This window comes from Oncorhynchus nerka, linkage group LG26, assembly GCF_034236695.1.
Source record: "Oncorhynchus nerka isolate Pitt River linkage group LG26, Oner_Uvic_2.0, whole genome shotgun sequence".
NCBI lineage: Eukaryota > Metazoa > Chordata > Actinopteri > Salmoniformes > Salmonidae > Oncorhynchus > Oncorhynchus nerka.
Window position 1 is genome coordinate 13,677,494 of NC_088421.1, and position 21,246 is coordinate 13,698,739.

Genomic DNA, 21,246 nt, shown 5'->3' on the forward strand with positions numbered 1-21,246 from the left:
TTAGCTTTATGTGTATTGTATCCAAGCAATTGGAAAAAGTGTTAGTTTTGAATAATTTGCATTTTTATCATTGGTTGTGAGTTTTGTGTCATTGGTTGTGAGTTTTGAATAATGACATCAAGGTTCCGAAATTAGTGCTAAAGTGATTGTAAAAAAAACTGTAATAAGTTCCAACAAAACAATACATAGTTAGTCACTTATGTGACGTCTTACTTGTATGTTGCATATGTGATGTATTAGAGGAAAGGAGATACCTAGACAGTTGCACAACTGAACGCATTCAACCAAAATGTGTCTTCCGCATTTAACCCAAATCATCCGAATCAGAGAGGTGCGGGGAGCTGCCTTAATCGATGTCCATGTCATCAGTGCCCGGGGAGCAGTTGTTGTTGGGGGTTAACTGCCTTGCTCAAGGGCAAAACAGCAGATTTGAACGAACAACCTTTTGGTTACTGGCCCAACACTCTTAATTGCTAGGCTACCTGCCAAGGAACAGAAACAGAACATGGAACGAAAGTAATCCATACTGTTCCGGAACAGAACCGTTATTTTAAAAGAATGGGAACCGGTTAATAATGTTTTAGGCATTTCTTTCTGTCCCACAAAAAAACTCAACAATGTGCCTATGCAAAGCCCTCACTCGGTCACTCAGAAAACTTATTCCAGTATCTGCCTGCCAGCTGAGAATCTGTGCCAGTGTGTGTTTAGGCTATTTGCCCCTCTCCTCTCCGAAGCACAGGGTACCGTACTGATGTTACCACTAGCTACCACTGGCTACTGGACTGACGTTACCACAGGCCTCCGTACTGACGTTACCACGGGCTACCGTACTGACGCTACCACGGGCTACCGTACTGACGTTACCACGGGCTACCGTACTGACGTTACCACGGGCTACTGTACTGACGTTACCACATGCTACTGTACTGACGTTACCACATGCTACTGTACTGACGTTACCACAGGCTACTTTACTGACGTTACCACATGCTACTGTACTGACGTTACCACAGGCTACTTTACTGACGTTACCACGGGCTACTGTACTGACGTTACCACAGGCTACTGTACTGACGTTACCACATGCTACTGTACTGACGTTACCACATGCTACTGTACTGACGCTACCACATGCTACTGTACTGACGTTACCACATGCTACTGTACTGGCTTTACAATCGTGATTCAGAAGATAGGGAGAGAGATTTTTTATTAGCTAGAGAAGAATGGATAAGCTTGTTCAATTCTAGTTAAGGATACTATAGGCCTACTAAATGTCAGTCACATCTTGCGCCATAGGCTACACACTTGTCTGTCCATCATAATTTAATGATAAGCTATATGTAAAAAACTGTTGATTTCACAGGTAAAAAAATTAACAGAAAGGAATGATATAACTGGTTCAGAACTTTATTTTGCTGGTAAGGAAACAGTGTAATGGAATGAAAAAATAATGTGGTTCTGTTCAGAACGAAATTGGAAAATAATTTTGGTACCAACCCCTGCTTATTACTTAGAAAAACACCCTCCTATAGCATATCCTTTGTCCTTTCCCTGAATGTCAGTGAACCTGTCTAAGAGACAAGAGTATGAGGTGATTAAATTCCTCCCTTCAGCCAAACAGCCTCAACACACAGGGGAGATCACAAGTCAAGGTCACCACACACACACTCCAAAGCCAGCTCTGCTCTGCTCTAGGGTACGTTTGTGCGTGTGTGTGTGTGTGTGTGTGTGTGTGTGTGTGTGTGTTTATCTCATGGTCTTCTGTAACCGCAATATGAAGTTTGACAGGTGGTGGTGGGAAAAGAAAGGAGAAGGAAGGATAGGTTGGAGAACATCAGCATGTCAGCCCGTAATCTATTTCAATGACACTCGGTAGGATGAAAAGCAATGAGCTGCTGACTGCTTAATAAACTGAGAGCTTACACTGCAGTATGGTCTAAACTATGATTCATTACTGTCTCTGGGATCCTCTAGGAAAATAAAAGAGGAGCCTGAGGAGGAGTCTGCTGGATTCCAGCCCTGCTGAATTGCTGTAAATTGCCCCTGCATTACACGTCAAGACTTTGTGTTGAGTTCACTTTCTGTCTGTCTTTTTTTTTATACTACCAATTAAAAATATATAAAATGAAGAACCTTAAAATCGTCCTGGGTAACTATACGGTTTCCAAGTTAACATATCGGCGATATAGGCTGATTTGATTCATTAGTTTGTTTATTTTCTTCACAAACATAATTAGGAAGGTAGATATCAATGGCTTATCTCAAAGTCACGGTAGGTAAATCTCATTTTATGACGCACCCGACGGTGAAAATGTTCTCTCTTCGTCTGGAAGACTACACATGCAAAGATTTGATAAAGGAGTCAATGGAACGTCCAGATTGGGCACATTCAACAAATCTGATCTAACAAAGTGGATATTCGTCATATCCTTAATGATTGATGTATTGTCTCTTTTTTCACTGCATAACATGTAGAAGTTCAGAAGAAGTGAATGCTAAATGCTCACAACCATTCGTATTAGCTGGGTAGCACAGCTAGCGTCCAGAAATCGGTGGTAGTAGTCAAATTCGTTTTTAAATGTAACGCAGTTGATTGGTAACGATGACATGTGTTGGGGTTGACATCCATACAATGATTATACACGCATAAACCATACCCTAAATCAGGGATGAGCAACTCCAGTTTCCAGGGACCTGATTGGTGTCACACTTTTGATCCAAGCTGAGCAACTAATCATGATCTTCAGTTTAGAATGCAACTATACTGAACAAAAATTTAAACTCAGCATGTAACAATTTCAAAGAGCTGATTGTTACAGTTCATGTGGAAATCAGTCAATAAATTCATTAGGCCCTAATCTATCGATTTCATGAGACTGGGAATACAGATATGCATCTGTTGGTCACAGATACCTTAAAAAAATGGGCCTCACAATAGGCCTCAGGATCTCGTTGCAATATTTGTGTGCATTCAAATTGACAATCGATAAAATGCAATTATGTTCGTTGTGCGTAGCTTATGCCTGCCCATACCATAACCCCACTGCCACCATGGGGCACTCTGTTCACAATGCAAACCGCTTGTCCACATGACACCATACACGTGATCTGCGGTTGTGAGGCTGGTCTGCCAAATTCTCTAAAATGACATTGGAGGCGACTTATGGTAGAGAAATGAACAATGAATTCTCTGCCAACAGCTCTGGTGGATATTCCTGTAGTCATCTGTGGCATTGTGTTCAGTAACAATACTGCACATTTAGAGAGGCCATTTATTGTCCCCAGAACAAGGTGCACCTGTGTAAAGCTGTTTAATCAGCTTCTTGATATACAGTGCCTTGCGAAAGTATGAACTTTGCGACCTTTTGCCACATTTCAGGCTTCAAACATAAAGATATAAAACTGTATTTTTTGTGAAGAATCAACGACAAGTGGGACACAATCATGAAGTGGAACGACATTTATTGGATATTTCAAACTTTTTTAACAAATCAAAAACGGAAAAATTGGGCGTGCAAAATTATTCAGCCCCCTTAAGTTAATACTTTGTAGCGCCACCTTTTGCTGCGATTACAGCTGTAAGTCGCTTGGGGTATGTCTCTATCAGTTTTGCACATCGAGAGACTGATTTTTTTTCACATTCCTCCTTGCAAAACAGCTCGAGCTCAGTGAGGTTGGATGGAGAGCATTTGTGAACAGCAGTTTTCAGTTCTTTCCACAGATTCTCAATTGGATTCAGGTCTGGACTTTGACTTGGCCATTCTAACACCTGGATATGTTTATTTTTGAACCATTCCATTGTAGATTTTGCTTTATGTTTTGGATCATTGTCTTGTTGGAAGACAAATCTCCGTCCCAGTCTCAGGTCTTTTGCAGACTCCATCAGGTTTTCTTCCAGAATGGTCCTGTATTTGGCTCCATCCATCTTCCCATCAATTTGAACCATCTTCCCTGTCCCTGCTGAAGAAAAGCAGGCCCAAACCATGATGCTGCCACCACCATGTTTGACAGTGGGGATGGTGTGTTCAGGGTGATGAGCTGTGTTGCTTTTACGCCAAACATAACGTTTTGCATTGTTGCCAAAAAGTTGAATTTTGGTTTCATCTGACCAAAGCACCTTCTTCCACATGTTTGGTGTGTCTCCCAGGTGGCTTGTGGCAAACTTTAAACAACACTTTTTATGGATATCTTTAAGAAATGGCTTTCTTCTTGCCACTCTTCCATAAAGGCCAGATTTGTGCAATATACGACTGATTGTTGTCCTATGGACAGAGTCTCCCACCTCAGCTGTAGATCTCTGCAGTTCATCCAGAGTGATCATGGGCCTCTTGGCTGCATCTCTGATCAGTCTTCTCCTTGTATGAGCTGAAAGTTTAGAGGGACGGCCAGGTCTTGGTAGATTTGCAGTGGTCTGATACTCCTTCCATTTCAATATTATCGCTTGCACAGTGCTCCTTGGGATGTTTAAAGCTTGGGAAATCTTTTTGTATCCAAATCCGGCTTTAAACCTCTTCACAACCGTATCTTGGACCTGCCTGGTGTGTTCCTTGTTCTTCATGATGCTCTCTGCGCTTTTAACGGACCTCTGAGACTATCACAGTGCAGGTGCATTTATACGGAGACTTGATTACACACAGGTGGATTGTATTTATCATCATTAGTCATTTAGGTCAACATTGGATCATTCAGAGATCCTCACTGAACTTCTGGAGAGAGTTTGCTGCACTGAAAGTAAAGGGGCTGAATAATTTTGCACGCCCAATTTTTCAGTTTTTGATTTGTTAAAAAAGTTTGAAATATCCAATAAATGTCGTTCCACTTCATGATTGTGTCCCACTTGTTGTTGATTCTTCACAAAAAAATACAGTTTTATATCTTTATGTTTGAAGCCTGAAATGTGGCAAAAGGTCGCAAAGTTCAAGGGGGCCGAATACTTTCGCAAGGCACTGTACCACACCAGTCAGGTGGATGGATTTCCTTGGCAAAGAAGAAATGCCCACTAACAAGGATATTAACAACATTTGAGAGAAATAAGCTTTTTGTGCATATGGAAAATCTCTGGGATCTTTTATTTCAGCTCATGAAACATGGGACCAACACTTTACATGTTGCATTTATATTTTTGTTCAGTGTAGTTTAATCAGCTAGGGATTCGGAGAAAGTGTGACACTACTCCGGCCCCCAAGGACTGGAGTTTCCCCATCCCTGGCCTAAGAACCCATAATATCACACGCCATTTGATTGCTGAGAGCCTTTATGAGCCACGTATCTTCTGGAATGTCTCAAGCATTTCTATTTACCGCATAGAGGAAGTTGACGCTATATTTGCTCTTTAATTGGTAACATTAAAAAGCAAAGGGCGGTGCATGTCAACCGAGAAAAGCCAGCTGGGGAGGCCAGCTGGGGAATTGTGAGGAGAATGAAGGAGAAAGCTTGATACATACAGGACATACTACACTACTGCACCATGATTAGGGCATTGGGGCGGGAATAATTAGGGAGGAATTGTTGGGTAACTCCTTGTCTTACAGTAGTGTGTCCCCTCATTACACCCTATTAGATCAGAGGTAAATGCCCACAGAAACGGACCTCGTAATAAAGCTCTCACATTATTCCGCTGAGTATATATGAGATGATCTGTTATTCATTCTGCTGGCTGGCCTGAATATTATTCTCATTCGTGTTAGCTAAAGGAGCAGAACAGAGTCTGGGGGTAGTGATAGGGCTTCCTCTCACTGTTAATTAGTGAGGGAAGGTTGGAGGGGAGGAGGGATATTTAACTTGTCACGGACATGCCACAAGGCCATCATATAGATGACGAGAAAACATGACTTCCGTGTTATGTCGATATAGGACTCGTTTTACTGTGCATATAGATACATTTGTACCTGTTTCCTCCTGCATCTTCACAAGGTCCTTTGCTGTTGTTCTGAGGTTGATTTGCACTTCGCACCAAAGTACGTTCATCTCTAGGAGACAGAACGCGTCTCCTTCCTGACCGGTATGATGGCTGCGTGGTCCCATGGTGTTTATACTTGCGTACTATTGTTTGTACAGATGAACGTGGTACCTTCAGGTGTTTGTAAATTGCTCCCAAGGATGAACCAGACTTGTGGAGGTCTCCAATTATTTTTCTGCGGTCTTGGCTGATTTCTTTAGATTTTCCCATGACGTCAAACAAAGAGGCACTGAGTTTGGAGGTAGGCCTTGAAATAGATCCACAGGTACACCTCCAATTGACTCAAATTATTAGCCTATCAAAAGCTTCTAAAGCCATGGCATCGTTTTCTGGAATTTTCCAAACTGTTTAAAGGCACAGTCAACTTAGTGTATGTAAACTTCTCACCCACTGGAATTGTGATACAGTAAATTATAAGTGAAATAATCTGTCTGTAAACAATTGTTGGAAAAATGACTTGTGTCATGCACAAAGTAGATGTCTTAACCGACTTGCCAAAACTATAGTTTGTTAACAAAACATTTGTGGAGTGGTTGAAAAGCAAGTTTTAATGACTCCAACCTAAGTGTATGTAAACTTCCGCTTTCAACTCTAAGTATTTTCGATTACACTCTGTTCAAAGTGGCAACAGTCTGTAGCTATAAAGTGGCTTATAAAGTGTAATTAGCCCCCTCACTGGTTTGTGTTGCTGGAGAGAGAATCATATCAGCTTTGACGTGCTTTATGAGAGCCAGATGAGACATTAAACATGGGTTGCCTTTGTTATTTTTTGAAACGATGAAGATCATCACGCTCAATAATGAATAAGGAGTGGGGTTCGGACCCATGAGGTTGTGAGATGAATTAGAAGGTGCCTCTAGTCTTTTCATCTGCCCTGGTGAATGAGCCTCGCTCTGCAGTATCATCAAAGTTTTATAACTCTGTTTTATACACTGGCCTATTGTCTAAAATAATGGAAAAGAGCTCTAATTTTCATGAGGCCATTTAGGGCAAGGAGCCTAATGTGTTATTTAGATGGACACCATGCATTGTGATGCACAAGTTAGTTTCAAGCGAAATACTCTTTGACTTGTGTTTGATGTCATGATTAATAATATCATATTCATTGATCTCATCAGCCTGATTTAATGAAAGCTACCCTTACTGAAACTAACCCTGCTGAAAAGAACAGCATAGACCAGCATACATTTCAAGCTGGTTCATGCTGGTTTATACTGGTCTATGTTGGTCAGTGCAGGACTGATGCTGGTCAAGCTGGTCTGACAAGCATGGTCCAGCTTAGGGATGGGCAACTTTGATGGGGGTGGGGGCCACAAAAAAGATGAACTCATCATGACAGGCCGCATTGGCTCTTGCCATGGGTTGTACAGAGAATGTAGCAGTTTTGAAGCAAGTTTGCTGCAATCCTACACATTTTGCAATTGTGTAACTCATTTCATGCAATTCTACTCATTTTGCCATGGGGCAGAGAGAAATGTTTGCAGTTTTTAATATATCTGAGTGAGACTGACTAATAAAATCAATGGGGGCTCCCCGGTTGGTAATTTGACCATTATTACCACAAGTTTAGATAGCTGGACGATAGACTTACCAATCTAAAACATTTTAGCTGGCATGGGCTAATTGAGTGACTGTCAGTGACTGAGATAACAAGAGAAAAACTGATGATGCACAACCACATGTTGAAATTGCACCTTGTCTAGTCTACTATTCTAACTCTCAACAGTAAGTGAGTGGGGTCTCGACAGCCCTACAAAAGGGCGGGCTGCAAGTTGCCCATCCCTGGTCTAGCTGGTCTGACCAGCATGGATCTGAGTTAAGGACACTGGAGCTTATGCTGGTATTCTGGTGATCAAGCAAAGCCATGCTGGTCTATGCTGGTCCAACGTAGTCTAGCTTGTCAAGCTGGTCTGACCACACCCATCATTATCATTTTTCTTTGCATGCTCTACTGCAGTTGATTTTAAAAGAATAATGTTTGTTTCAATATCTTTCTTGTTTGCTGTGTTGTTGCATCTACATTGATTGATTAATTAATATTATGCTAAATAACATGTATTTCTAATCCAATTTGTCAGTTGGACTTATTGCACCTGTTGCTTTATTCATCTTTCTAACCTTGGCAGTCATTCTGAATTCATATTGTGGAAAAAGAAAAGTCGTAATTGTTGGATATCCCCACTTTGGCTGGATTCCAATAGGAATGAAATGTCGCTTTGCAAGCCAGCATTATGTGACTTGATGCTGGTCACCAGTGTCCAAAACGTTGCGAGAATGGCAGGCAGGCAGGTTCAGATCCAGGGCAGGCAGAATGGTCAAAACCAGGGAAAACTGGAAAACATGAACTAGAAACAAACAGGAGCAAGGGGAAAAACAAACAAAATGAACTGGCAACAGACAAACAGAGAACACAGGTATAAATACAATGGGGATAATGAGGAAGATGGGCGACACCTGGAGGGGGGTGTAAACAAACACAAATTCAGTTTTTTTTCACCAGGGAAATGGAATATATATATATACTGTGTGTGTGTGCAGTCCACATGAGCCGTGCTGTAATTATTGAGGTAATCCTGTTTAAGACATTTACTTTAGCTCTTCTCTCTGGATTTATGCTGACACCTAAACAGCCTGCACACTTTGCATGACATGATCCCAGCCAAAAGGGCTCTTGGCTCACTGGACAGAGCTAGTGTGTGTTTTTTTTCATGTGTGTGTCCGTGTGTGTGTGTGTGTGTGTGTGTGTGTGAGAGACTGTTTTTGGCAGCCTCTAGCTAGTCTAGCGCAAACAATGTTTCCGTTCCATTTGTCGTGCTGAGAGCAACTCCTATCTCTGGCCTCGTAAAAGTTATAGAACACGACCATTACCAGCATCGTCAATCTACCAATTTACAGTCACTAAGACATGTTGTAAATCAATGGTTTGTATCAAGTCCTTCTAAAACCTTGCCACTTACAATCCAGTAATTGAACATGTCTCATAGAGACGTGCAGAAATGTTTACATCTCTTAATACACAATATATGACCTTCTGAGCGTCAAACGAGCATGTCTATTCAGTGTAATAACTGGCGACAATTTACATGACGGTTTCCTTTTTGAGTTATTTCTTTCATCCAGCCTTCAACAACAAAATTGCGGCATATACTACATCTTCACTTCATTTCCTATTCACCCCACACCATGACTAGATAAACAAATGTACTGCTGGATCACACAGAAAAATATATGGACAGGAAGGGGGGCAGCGGCACCCTTCCCCAGAGAATGTGAAATCCTGGATTTTCAAGTGGGAAACCTTACTGTTTTTTCAGTGTTTGTGAAATAACCAACGTGGAGTAGTCTTATTTCACGTCTTTTTACCTCTGCTTTTTGCATGGAGCACCTATTCAAAGCCCCACCTGGTTCCTCACTGTACCCTGTGTGACAGAGCGGAGCGGGTGGAGGAGTAGGGTGCATGTTTGAGTTAGTAAGACGTCACTGGCTGTGCCCTTTCACCTGAGGCAGTGCCATGAGAAACACGTTATGTACTGGACTATTACCGACTCTTCAACGCACCATGTAGTGCAGGACTCCCATTGGGTCAGTGACGTGACAGAAACACTACAGTTCTCCCACCAGCACTGCTTCTACAAGTCCTGCACTTCTCACAGGCTGTTATCTTCATCCAGTTCAAAACACATGCAGTCATGCAGTATTTTGTCCATTCTTAAGCTGCAGGTATAGGCAGTGTAGAAGTGACTGGACCAAATGTGGTGTATGTCCCCTCTGCCATGAGACTTAGTGGGAGGGAAGGTGGTAATAATTCTTTGCTCAGAATGACATATCTCGTGGCCTAACGATCCCACCTAAATAAGGGCTCTGTGACATGCACAGGAACACCTGAGATTTTTTTGCATTACTGAAATTGGCCCATGTGTCAAGGTTTCATTCCCTGGCCTTGTTTCTGTCTCAACCTTTAATTTGGGGCGCTGAAGCATCGTTGTTCAACGAGTCACTGCCTGCAGCACAATATCAGTAATTGGGTTTGACATTTTTTCTGGAATACCAAAACTACAAATGAAATTCAAACGGAGTTTCAATAATGACGTTTTGTAGGTGGGGGCTGGGAGATTTACAATGCCACAGCTGTAACAGTGTCTCAGTGCCCTGGGTAGGAGAATAATAAACATTAATTTAGGTGCCTGTATCACAAATAGAACAGGGATAAATGGGACTGCTCCATCTGGGTTCACTTCCACGTGCTCCCTCTTTTCTATTATCACAATGTTATCACACTTCGGTCTAAGAATATCATGCACTTACAAGAGCAAGAACAAATTTGTCTAAATCATCTTTTCGATAAGAACATGTAATGTGCACATACAAAGTGCTTATGCTTTGAGACAGGAAGCACTATGATATCTAAGAGTAACTGTGAACATTAACATATGAATAAGAATGTCACATCCATGCATGAGTGACAGTGGATGCTTTGGGCTAAAAGATTCAGATGAAGACCGAATGAGCAATATGTTGTGGTTAGCTGTACTGCATTATTCATAGTTGTTTTAGAAGACATTCGTATCAGTCAATATGATTTAGATCTGCAGTATTTACAGATTGCTGTGTTGTGCATATTCTCAAATGAATCTAATAGAAAAACAATCGATGCACTTGCATTTCCGTGTGAAATAGTTTAGATTCTCACAGAGAATCAAATAGTTTGTACAAAAGCATGAATACGTGTTTTTAGTCTTGATTGAAAAGTGTTCTACTAACATGTCTTTTTACATCCATCCTAACATAAATCTGTCCTGCAATCTATTCTTGAAGGTTATCATATTTCTCTTGACATGTTGAGTGTAGAGTGCGTTTGCTGGTCATGGTACAGTGGTGTGTAAAAGGCTGTTTGATGGATGTCTCAATAGGAGTGATTAAGGGGAAAGTTAACATGATATTTATTAGTCCCGTTGTGATTGGGATACAGTTGGTAAAGGTTATAAATGTGTCACTGGGAGTCATGTTCCTGCTTGATTGAGTTCAGTCAGTCACTGGTGACGTAGATTTCACAGGGAAGTAAAGCACTCCCTTCCAGCTCCAAACGTTTAGTGGTATGAAATTGTTCCAATACATTTTAAGTAGGTTAAATCTAAGTTAGGTAATATTTCCCACAAAGCACTTTCTTTTGATGATATGAAAAAGGGACCCTGAATGTAACCGACGATCCTTGTACAATGAAAAAGTCTGTAAATTGTTGCAACATTTCTTTGCCCAGTACTTCCACTTCAATGTCGATGATGAGGATACATTGAACTCAATTTTCATCATCATCCTCACAATCTACAGCAACCATTGCAAGAAACAGATGCTTACAGTATTAAGCATCAGCACGTACCACATCTTAACAAAAGGCACGATTGATCAATAACCTGCCTGAGATCCATGATACTGGAGGGCATGTACAGTATACTGCATACAATAGTGCTTTGACACCTCTGTACCTAACCTCTGTATGGTGCCTATTCTCCTCTGTCTGTGCTGTGCATGGTGCGGCAGCCCGGGAGCTCTCCATGGTGCTGAATCTCCACCATGAAAGCCTTGCTGTAGCCTTCAACTACATAGTCTCTCACTCACATCACATCCTATGAAGGGCCAAGGACAGACGGTTCAGGTTTGAAAGGTAGATAATGAGAAATTTAGTGAGTGCATTATATTTCTATCCTCCATTCGTCTCTCGAGGTTTAGAATAAGCTGTTAAGACAGGTATTTTGCCCCCCAGACAATGACCTTAGCCAGTTATCTAACGTTCTATCTCTGGAACAGTTATCTATCTCTGGAATGATCAACCCTCATTAGATGTCTTATAGATACAGACTTCATTATGAACATTGGATCCTTATCTGTTGATTGTGGCAGTGAAGGCTTACCACAGGAGGGCGATAGAGAGCTTCAGAGGCATTGGCGGTGGACAGTATGTTTGAGATCTTTCGAATACCCCGTATTGATTAGTAAACAGTATTTAATATCCTATCAAATCCACTCAGTGATGCTGAATTTTCTCTTAATATAATAGTATTTAACCATATTTTCTCTCTTAATAGAAAATAGCATATGGTAACCCAATTACCAATATGACATTCTGGATGCTAACTTTAAGACAACATAATTGACCCCTCTCTATTCCCTAAAAAAGCTACAATGTATTTTCCTTTAAATGCCTGACTACATGGCATTATAATCATGCAATACATCCATAAAACCACAAAGTACATGATGCACTGGTCTATCAGTGAAGTGTGGTGGCAGACAGATAGGGAGAATCTACATTGTGATGCGAGCGCTGGCTGGCTGCTTTCATTACCTGTCACACAACAGACCAGATGTTGAACCCAAGCGTGAAAATAATTCCACCCAGTCCTGACTCTGCGGGACCCAGGGCTCACATGCTTTGTAAGTGTCTCCCCGCTGGAGATGCTATGCAAAATAGGATGGAGGGCTGAGGGTGGAGAGGCTAGAGCACGGTTACTCGGCCCGAGCCCGATGGGCCCTAACATTATACATCGGGTTAGGGCTGGGTAGGGCCTGTTTTTGATCAATGACTAGGGTACAGGTAGGGATTAGGTATCACTGAATGGAGTTTTGCCGTGGTGAAGTTTAGAGTGATGAAAAGTAGTTTAAAAGCTAGCTGTTCTCTGTCTCATCATGGAGCAGAACAGCAGAGCAGAGGCATTTCTATCTATACTCACACAAGCAGAACCATGCACAGAGTGCATGCAGAGTGAGCAGCGCAGGGAGCCAGGGACAGACAGACGAGCTGCTTATGACTTTACTAACGGAGGAAGTTATTTCTGATTTCCAGAAGGGCCGGGCTTTAAATTTGGCAGAAGCAATCGGGCCTGGATAGGGTAGGGCCTGAATGTCACAGTCATGGGTAGGGCTTAAAATGTATGCCCATGTAGGGCTCTGGGAGGGGCTGGTGCCAGGGGTTGTAGGTCATTGTCACTGGTGGTCTGTGGGTACTGTGACCAAAAGGGACACTGCTGCATGAGGAAAGGTCCCTGAGGTGTCTTCAAAGCATCCTTGGGATGGTCCACCAAAGACACCTCATCCTTGGGATGGTCCACCGAAGACACCTCATCCTTGGGATGGTCCACCGAAGACACCTCGTCTTTGGAATCTCCATCTTCCCAGACTGCACACCTACTGTATGTAGGTGGTTACTTACAACCCACACTCACTGAAAGGGAAAGTGGAATACGAAACAGTTGGAAAGATAAGGAGCCGTATTCACAACACTGAACTCAATTATGTGAAGTTACAAAGTAATTACTACACTATTATATAACAGCATGTAAGTATGATCTTGTCTCTACAGTAATTAGTGTCACAGTTACTTGTACAAGGCGGAAAGTGTTACCAAACAGGGATAAAACGGAGCAAACCCTGGTACAAATCAAATGTGAATATCTATCAGACCCGTTGCAATTCACATCACTTGTCCACTCAGATGAGTGAAGTGAGTGCTAATGGAAGGGATGGTGTACAGCCGGGTTCTGCTTTCAGAGGGTAACAATGCTGTTTTCTATTGTTTTTCGAGGTCTTTCTATTGTTCTGTGTCAGACATGCATATTCAATGACCCCAGATTAGCAGTATTCTTCATTACTTGATTCAGTCCGGAATTTAGAAACAGACCAGGTTTCAGGTATCAATCTTTTCACAGGTGTAAGTATGTATTTGTTTGCGTGTGCGAGTGTTTGGGTGCGCCTACGTGTTCACCTGCGCGTGTGTGTTTGTGAGCGCCTGCAAGTGTGTGTGTTTGTGTATGTGGTGGGAGATGGTAAAGTACTAATTCCTCTGATCATAAGCAGCAGTCATTTCTTGTGAGGATGCAGGCATTGTAAGCTGGGAAGGTTATTACAGAATGGGATTTCACTTCGACATGTGGACACTTTTTCAATCAAAGCTTTTGAACGTTGCCTGTGGTACAGTTTATCAGTCAGAGGGATAGGTAAGGACTGGGGATAACACAAGGGGAGATAAAAGATCATGTCAAACAAGTGGCAGAAAATGAAGTTGAAAGGCCTAAGTATTCTGCTTTCCAAGAATGAGTTGAACTCATGCTTTGCCTCCATTCACAGTGTTTAGTTAGGATATTATTGATTTAAAGGTGCTATTATTAAAGAGGTAATAGTATTACATCTATTGGTGGTGTATACAACAGTTTATGGCAAATTTATATTTGAATGCACTGAGGCCCAAGGGCAAATTAGGTCAAGCGTTCAAATTAGATTCATATGAATTCCCAAATGCATTTCAACAATTCTATTTATCCTGTCCGTTGGATTTGAAGTCAAGTTCAGTCGAAAACATAATACAGATTGCATGAGGGTGTTGTTTATCAGATCGTGCGGACAAAATGAATTACAAATGACTCAGTCTTTGACAGCAGTGAGCACCATAATAATCACCTCAATTCAAAAAGTTAACACATCTTTCCTCTACATAATTAAATTAACAATATACACTGCTCAAAAAAATAAAGGGAACACTAAAATAACACATCCTAGATCTGAATGAATTAAATATTCTTATTAAATACTTTTTTCTTTACATAGTTGAATGTGCTGACAACAAAATCAAACCCATTTATCAACCCATGGAGGTCTGGATTTGGAGTCACACTCAAAATTAAAGTGGAAAACCACACTACAGGCTGATCCAACTTTGATGTAATGTCCTTAAAACAAGTCAAAATGAGACTCAGTAGTGTGTGTGGCCTCCACGTGCCTGTATGACCTCCCTACAATGCCTGGGCATGCTCCTGATGAGGTGGTGGATGGTCTCCTGAGGGATGTCCTCCCAGACCTGGACTAAAGCATCCGCCAACTCCTGGACAGTCTGTGGTGCAACGGTTGGTGGATGGAGTGAGACATGATGTCCCAGATGTGCTCAATTGGATTCAGGTCTGGGGAATGGGCGGGCCAGTCCATAGCATCAATGCCTTCCTCTTGCAGGAACTGCTGACACACTCCAGCCACATGAGGTCTAGCATTGTCTTGCATTAGGAGGAACCCAGGGCCAACCGCACCAGCATATGGTCTCACAAGGGGTCTGAGGATCTCATCTCGGTACCTAATGGCAGTCAGGCTACCTCTGGCGAGCACATGGAGGGCTGTGCGGCCCCCCAAAGAAATGCCACCCCACACCATGACTGACCCACCGACAAACCGGTCATCCTGGAGGATGTTGCAGGCAGCAGAACGTTCTCCACGGCGTCTCCAGACTATCACGTCTGTCACATGTGCTCAGTGTGAACCTGCTTTCATCTGTGAAGAGCACAGGGCGCCAGTGGTGAATTTGCCAATCTTGGTGTTCTCTGGCAAATGCCAAACGTCCTGCACGGTGTTGGGCTGTAAGCACAACCCCCACCTGTGGACGTCGGGCCCTCATACCACCCTCATGGAGTCTGTTTCTGACCGTTTGAGCAGACACAAGCACATTTGTGGCCTGCTGGAGGTCATTTTGCAGGGCTCTGGCAGTGCTCCTCCTGCTCCTCCTTGCACAAAGGCGGAGGTAGCGGTCCTGCTGCTGGGTTGTTGCCCTCCTACGGCCTCCTCCACGTCTCCTGATGTACTGGCCTGTCTCTTGGTAGCACCTCCATGCTCTGGACACTACCCTGACAGACACAGCAAACCTTCTTGCCACAGCTCGCATTGATGTCCCATCCTGGATGAGCTGCCCTACCTGAGCAACTTGTGTGGGTTGTAGACTCTGTCTCATGCTACCACTAGAGTGAAAGCACCGCCAGCATTCAAAGTGACCAAAACATCAGCCAGGAAGCATAGGAACTGAGAAGTGGCCTGTGGTTACCACCTGCAGAACCACTCCTTTATTGGGGGTGTCTTGCTAATTGCCTATCATTTCCACCTGTTGTCTATTCAATTTAGCACAACAGCATGTGAAATGTATTGTCAATCAGTGTTGCTTCCTAAGTGGACAGTTTGATTTCACAGAAGTGTGATTGACTTGGAGTTACATTGTGTTGTTTAAGTGTTCCCTTTATTTTTTTGAGCAGTGTATATTTCAGATTCTCAGAACCGCTTATCACTTTCATGGGGACATTGCTGGAGGCAGTCCAATGCTTGAATACAAAAAGAGAACTACAAATAGATCTGCCTTTGGATAATCTGTGTATTCGATAAGGATGCCATAGAAGCTTAACACATATTTCAGTGTTACGGAGCTCTGATGTTTTAAATACAAAATCAGTTGTTGTTGCATAGACTTTCAATAATTAATTTAGCTACTGGCTTGCAGTGCCTTTAGTAATAACATTAGAGTCCATCATCCTCTGCTACTCTGGTCTGTAGTAAACTTTATTTGTTATCAGTAGAGCTGTAGCCTGAGCTGCATTGCTCAGCAAATATCCTAGGAGGATTTTGTAGCTGGTGATAAACCCTAACATAAATCTCATTAGAGATTGTAAAGTTAATCGTTCCTATCCATCATGACATTGATAACACAATCACACACTCCATGGCAGGCACACTGCGTGGAATGTTCCACAGGAAAGCCTGGAGCAAAAGGGATGGAGATAAAAAGACTGGTTAAGCATAAATATTATTTGAAGACCAACGATCAATTGACTCCAGTGATCAAAAACGACACCGCTGGACTGATTCACTTTGAAGCCGAAGGCCCTTCTGCTGAAGTCTCCTGAATTCGAGCATTGCTGATTCAGTGACACGTTTGACCCTTTAAACTGCATTGGAGTGTCCAATCCATGTTATACTTAGTAGATGACACGTAGAAAACTTTTTTGTGGTGTGGCTTGAGACCCTCTTTTCTTCTACTGCAGAACTTCAAGTACATCGGGACGTCAGTTGATATTGAGTGGCTAAACTGCCCATGGCAAATACTGTTTGGTATTCTTCTCAAATTCTCACAAATGCCAGTAGACAAATGCACATACCAGAGAGAGAATCTCCATAACCCCTTGAGACATTATGTCTGTCTCTGTGTAGATATGAAATACTTGGAGCTGGAGGGTTTTAAATTACACTGTTCGTCCCAACTGATGCTGTTTGAGGATAACCTGTTTTATATTCTGTCTGCTTGCAAACTGAGGAATGACAATGTCAGCATTCCAGTATGTGACACCATGCTAAATAACAGCGCTTTGCTTTCAGGTCTTATTTGAGGCCGTGTTGGCAGGCCGGATCAAGCTTACCAAACAGAGATAAATTACTAATACAACATCTTATAGGAAAAAGGCAAGACACTTCACTGAATAAATCAGACCTCTGCATAGCTGGAAAAGGAAGATATATTTCTCAACAGTATTCTAGGAACGATCGTCTAGATGACCAGGTGCCCTTCAGTCTTAATGATGGGATGAAAATGATGATGTATTTTAATTAGGAAATCTTGATATTGATTATGGCTTTTAGACCAATGATGACGTGATACATACTAACGTGAAACTGCACGTGCACTGTAGCTCTTTTGTACTTTGTATGGCGTATTTCATGATCTCAAGGATGATATCTGTCTGATGGTGTTTAATGTCTGTTTCTATGTTGCGAAGCCAAAGACAAATTTCCATTTCCACATTGCGTGGACAATAACGTTTTTGTAATTCAAATTCAAATTCAGAATGATCTGAAAACCCAATTTCGAACCTGTATTAAGCTTATTATAGCTTCTCTCTCCTCACCACTGTCTACAGATTCTTGTCAATGCTTCCTTACAGTATGTGTGACCTTTCTGTGATGAAATGTTGGGGACACGAGTTCTGACATGTCGCTTTGTCTTGGGAATCTCTGGCAGCAGAGGAGGTTCAGCCCTCCTCGGTGCAAGGATGCATGACAGAAACCTGGGGTATCCCAAAGGCCACTATCTGTCTTTAGTAAATTTGCCAGGCATAGCATTTCAAATGAAATGTATTCATAATCTCAAGCACTACCCGAGCATCAGCGTAGTGAAAATGGCACGTTTCTATGTTTTGTAGTCAAAAAGATTGAGGAAGAAACTTTTTTCCAATGGCATCCTCTGGCATCGTGATTTAAATCCACATGAAATCACAAATCACATGATGCACACCAGATGATGCAGTTGAATTAAAACATAATAATCTCTTCAACACTAAAGCGCCAAGTGAGTGATTTTGACCCAATATGAATTTAAATTTGAAATATATTTTTAAGTCATGCCCCCCTCAGTCTTTGATATTTCCTAAATAAATGTAATTCACACACAGATGTTAGAATTTCAAAAACACAAACATAATTTGGGTTATAAGCAGTTTTATTAAGAGGACACCAAAAAGTGACTATTTCAAATCCTACTATAGAGTCACATGCAGGTAAGACATTTTTATTCATATTTAGTATCAGAAAGAGCAGATTCTGAGGTTTCCAAAACACTTTCCATTGGCAAATGACTCTCAAAATAGAACTTTCCCCAAGAATACCCACTGTTCCGTGACTACACATTTCAGCACATGGCAACAGATAGCCGACAGCAACATAAACGAATGAAATTGCTATTGTGTACTAACGGACTGCTACTCAAGACCTTCATAAACACAACTAAAACATAATTCTTCCGATAGTGTTTGGTATATGAAATGTATTAATTCGATTGTTAGACTGTTGGAGTCAAAATGACTCGTTTTGGCCTGAAGGGCGGTCCTTCAAGGCCAGACTTTTGTAGTGTTAAAGGAGTTAAAGTATCTCAAATAGAGAACAAAGGGAAGAACTTTCTTCAGAACTGTTTTGTACCATCTAACCCACAGCCTCTGGCATCAGGATCAGTGGTGTTCACTCCTGGTCTCATATAGTCACCGTGTCTGATGGTGCACTTTGTTATACACAACATACTGGACGTACTGTTGGTGAGAGAGAGAGAGAGAGAAACACAGCCTGAAACCACTTCAGATCTACCGAGCAGTAAGGGAGACTCATGCTGACTCTGGAAAAACAAAGTAAGACTTTTCACTTCAAAGCCTTACAGGAGAGCTTGGTCTATGTCAAAGCTCTGCTAAACAACACACACATTCTGAGAATAAAAACACCTACAGGGAATAGAACAAACTCACAACTGCCCTTGACACTCTGAATGTCGTGGTGAAAGTGATAGGACTCAGATTGCCACGGTTCGAACGCCAGAATTCACTTTTAAAGTCCCTCTCCAAACTTTGTGAAGATCCTAGAACTGTCACAGAGATCAGAGGAGACATTGAGACAGGCTGTGAGAATATCAATCATTGACATCCTATAATATTTAGTGGATCGCAAGTTCTTGTATCTTCCTCAACACCCTTTCCTTTTTTAAGACACACACGGCATGTTTTACATATCTCAGTAAGTGTCTGGTATGGGAATGACTCTGCCGCTGCTGACTCTGCTTTGAGACCCGATACGGTAAAGCTGACGACATTAACGACGGAGTCTGGGTTTCCCTTGACATAAAATGCAACAAATGAACGGGTGCACTCTATAGTAATCATGCTGTGACACATTCGGATCTCTATTCAACTTGTGTTGTATTCAAATTGTTGACAGCCCTTTTTAATTACTCACTGCACCCGGCGTGGTGTTGAAAGGACAAACACAAAACGCCGGCTGTTCCACCGGAGCCCGAAGTCCCAATTATGTCAACAAATGTTCCTGTTTAATTTCTTGGCAATATCTGCTTCTCTTTGGAACTTGTTTGGTACTACCTGTCACATATTCTGGATTGAGCCTCTTTGTAATTGCAAACTATTGTGCTTTGCTCACAGCTGAGCTAAAGCCCCCTCGACGAGGAAATGATACAGCATTGTCCTCCACTGTATATGTGTTCCCGACCTGTGACTGATGAGGTATTACTTACAGGAACTTGTGATGTGGGTCTATAAATAAAGGAGTGGTCCTGACCTTCTGTTGTGCTCAGCGGTGCCGCCTGTGCTACTCAGGCCATTTTTAAGGCCGGTCGCCATGTCTCTCCAGTTATCGACCGTATGCTAGGCTCTTCAGCGCCTGAAAAAACAACACAGGCAGGCCGCCTTCTCTCTACAGGAGGTTTGTTTTCAAAAACTATGGACCTGTTATTCAATAAAGTAGTTCCAATGGTAACATCTGAATAGTGATTACTTTACTATACTACTTTTTTCTGTTATAAAATGCATTTAAAAAAGATAATTCATTCCATCAACAATTTTGAAAAACCTGTATTATAATGGATTTTAGAATACAACGCAATCAATGGTAATTAAATGGACCAGTTCTCTGGTTGTGTTGCTTTCCTTTCAGAACATGAGGAAACAAACGGATTCTCTCAGAGCTCAATCAGAGTGGAATGGACTAGTATTCTTCACGAGGTGAGCAGTTTCCTTCTGTCTTTTTACTGAAGTTGATAATTAATTCATAATTAAATGGTTGTCAATATCAGTGGGGAAAAACTAACAGAAAAGTTATTCAACTTTGAGTCCTGTCAACAAAGTGAAATGGTATCTTTGCCTTAATGGATATTAATAGCAGACAGAACCACAGAGAGATTGTTAATAATATATCCTGGGAGGTCTATTAATCCCTAGTTGATAGGAATACATCTGTTTCCCACCCATGCTATTCCATGGGCTTTTATGAATGTATGACTGACGCTATTAACTGAGCTTCTCAACAGAATGAGAATAATATATTTTTTGATGCCATGCAGGGAATTAAATGTCACAATGGGAAGTGCTTGGATACGGAATACTAAACCATCAGCAGTGTGAGAACAAAATAGTTTGCTAAAGTCTACAATAATTCCACTTCCTGCCAAGTATAATCTATCAGAATGCCTTTGTATTTGGTCTGATTGCAACAAATGGTCTCCTGCTTTCTGGAGTAAAACCATTAGACCCACAATTACTGACAGTTATGCCCCAGAATGATCCATGCGTTTTCCCTAACTGCATCCACATTACGGGTCAATGAGACATTACATCAGCAGACCACGTCTCCCCACCCTGTTTATGGCATAGAGTAGGCTTTATTCACACCCTCCAAACAGCCATGACAGGTTTATGACTCACTATTATGAGAAATGCCTTTATAAATCTGAGCTTCACACTGCTAATTGCAACTGTACTAGCAGCAAAACAGCAGTACAGTATTTATCTATTGCGAATAACCAAACAGTTGTCAATAGCATTAGCCTTTATTCTTTCCGCTTTCAACAATGTTATTTAAGAACGTTACAACTGTCTTTGTTGGACCAAAGCAATTAGATACTTAGGCCTTGCCAAGGCATAGACAGACCCCCCAAATGACCA

The 21,246-nt window shown here is 41.8% G+C and overlaps 1 protein-coding gene across 1 annotated transcript in view; it reads right to left on the minus strand.

Moving 5' to 3' along the window:
* Nucleotides 1–21,246, minus strand: part of LOC115110334 (ubiquitin carboxyl-terminal hydrolase 31-like) — a 63,643-nt gene that overhangs the window by 24,688 nt on the left and 17,709 nt on the right.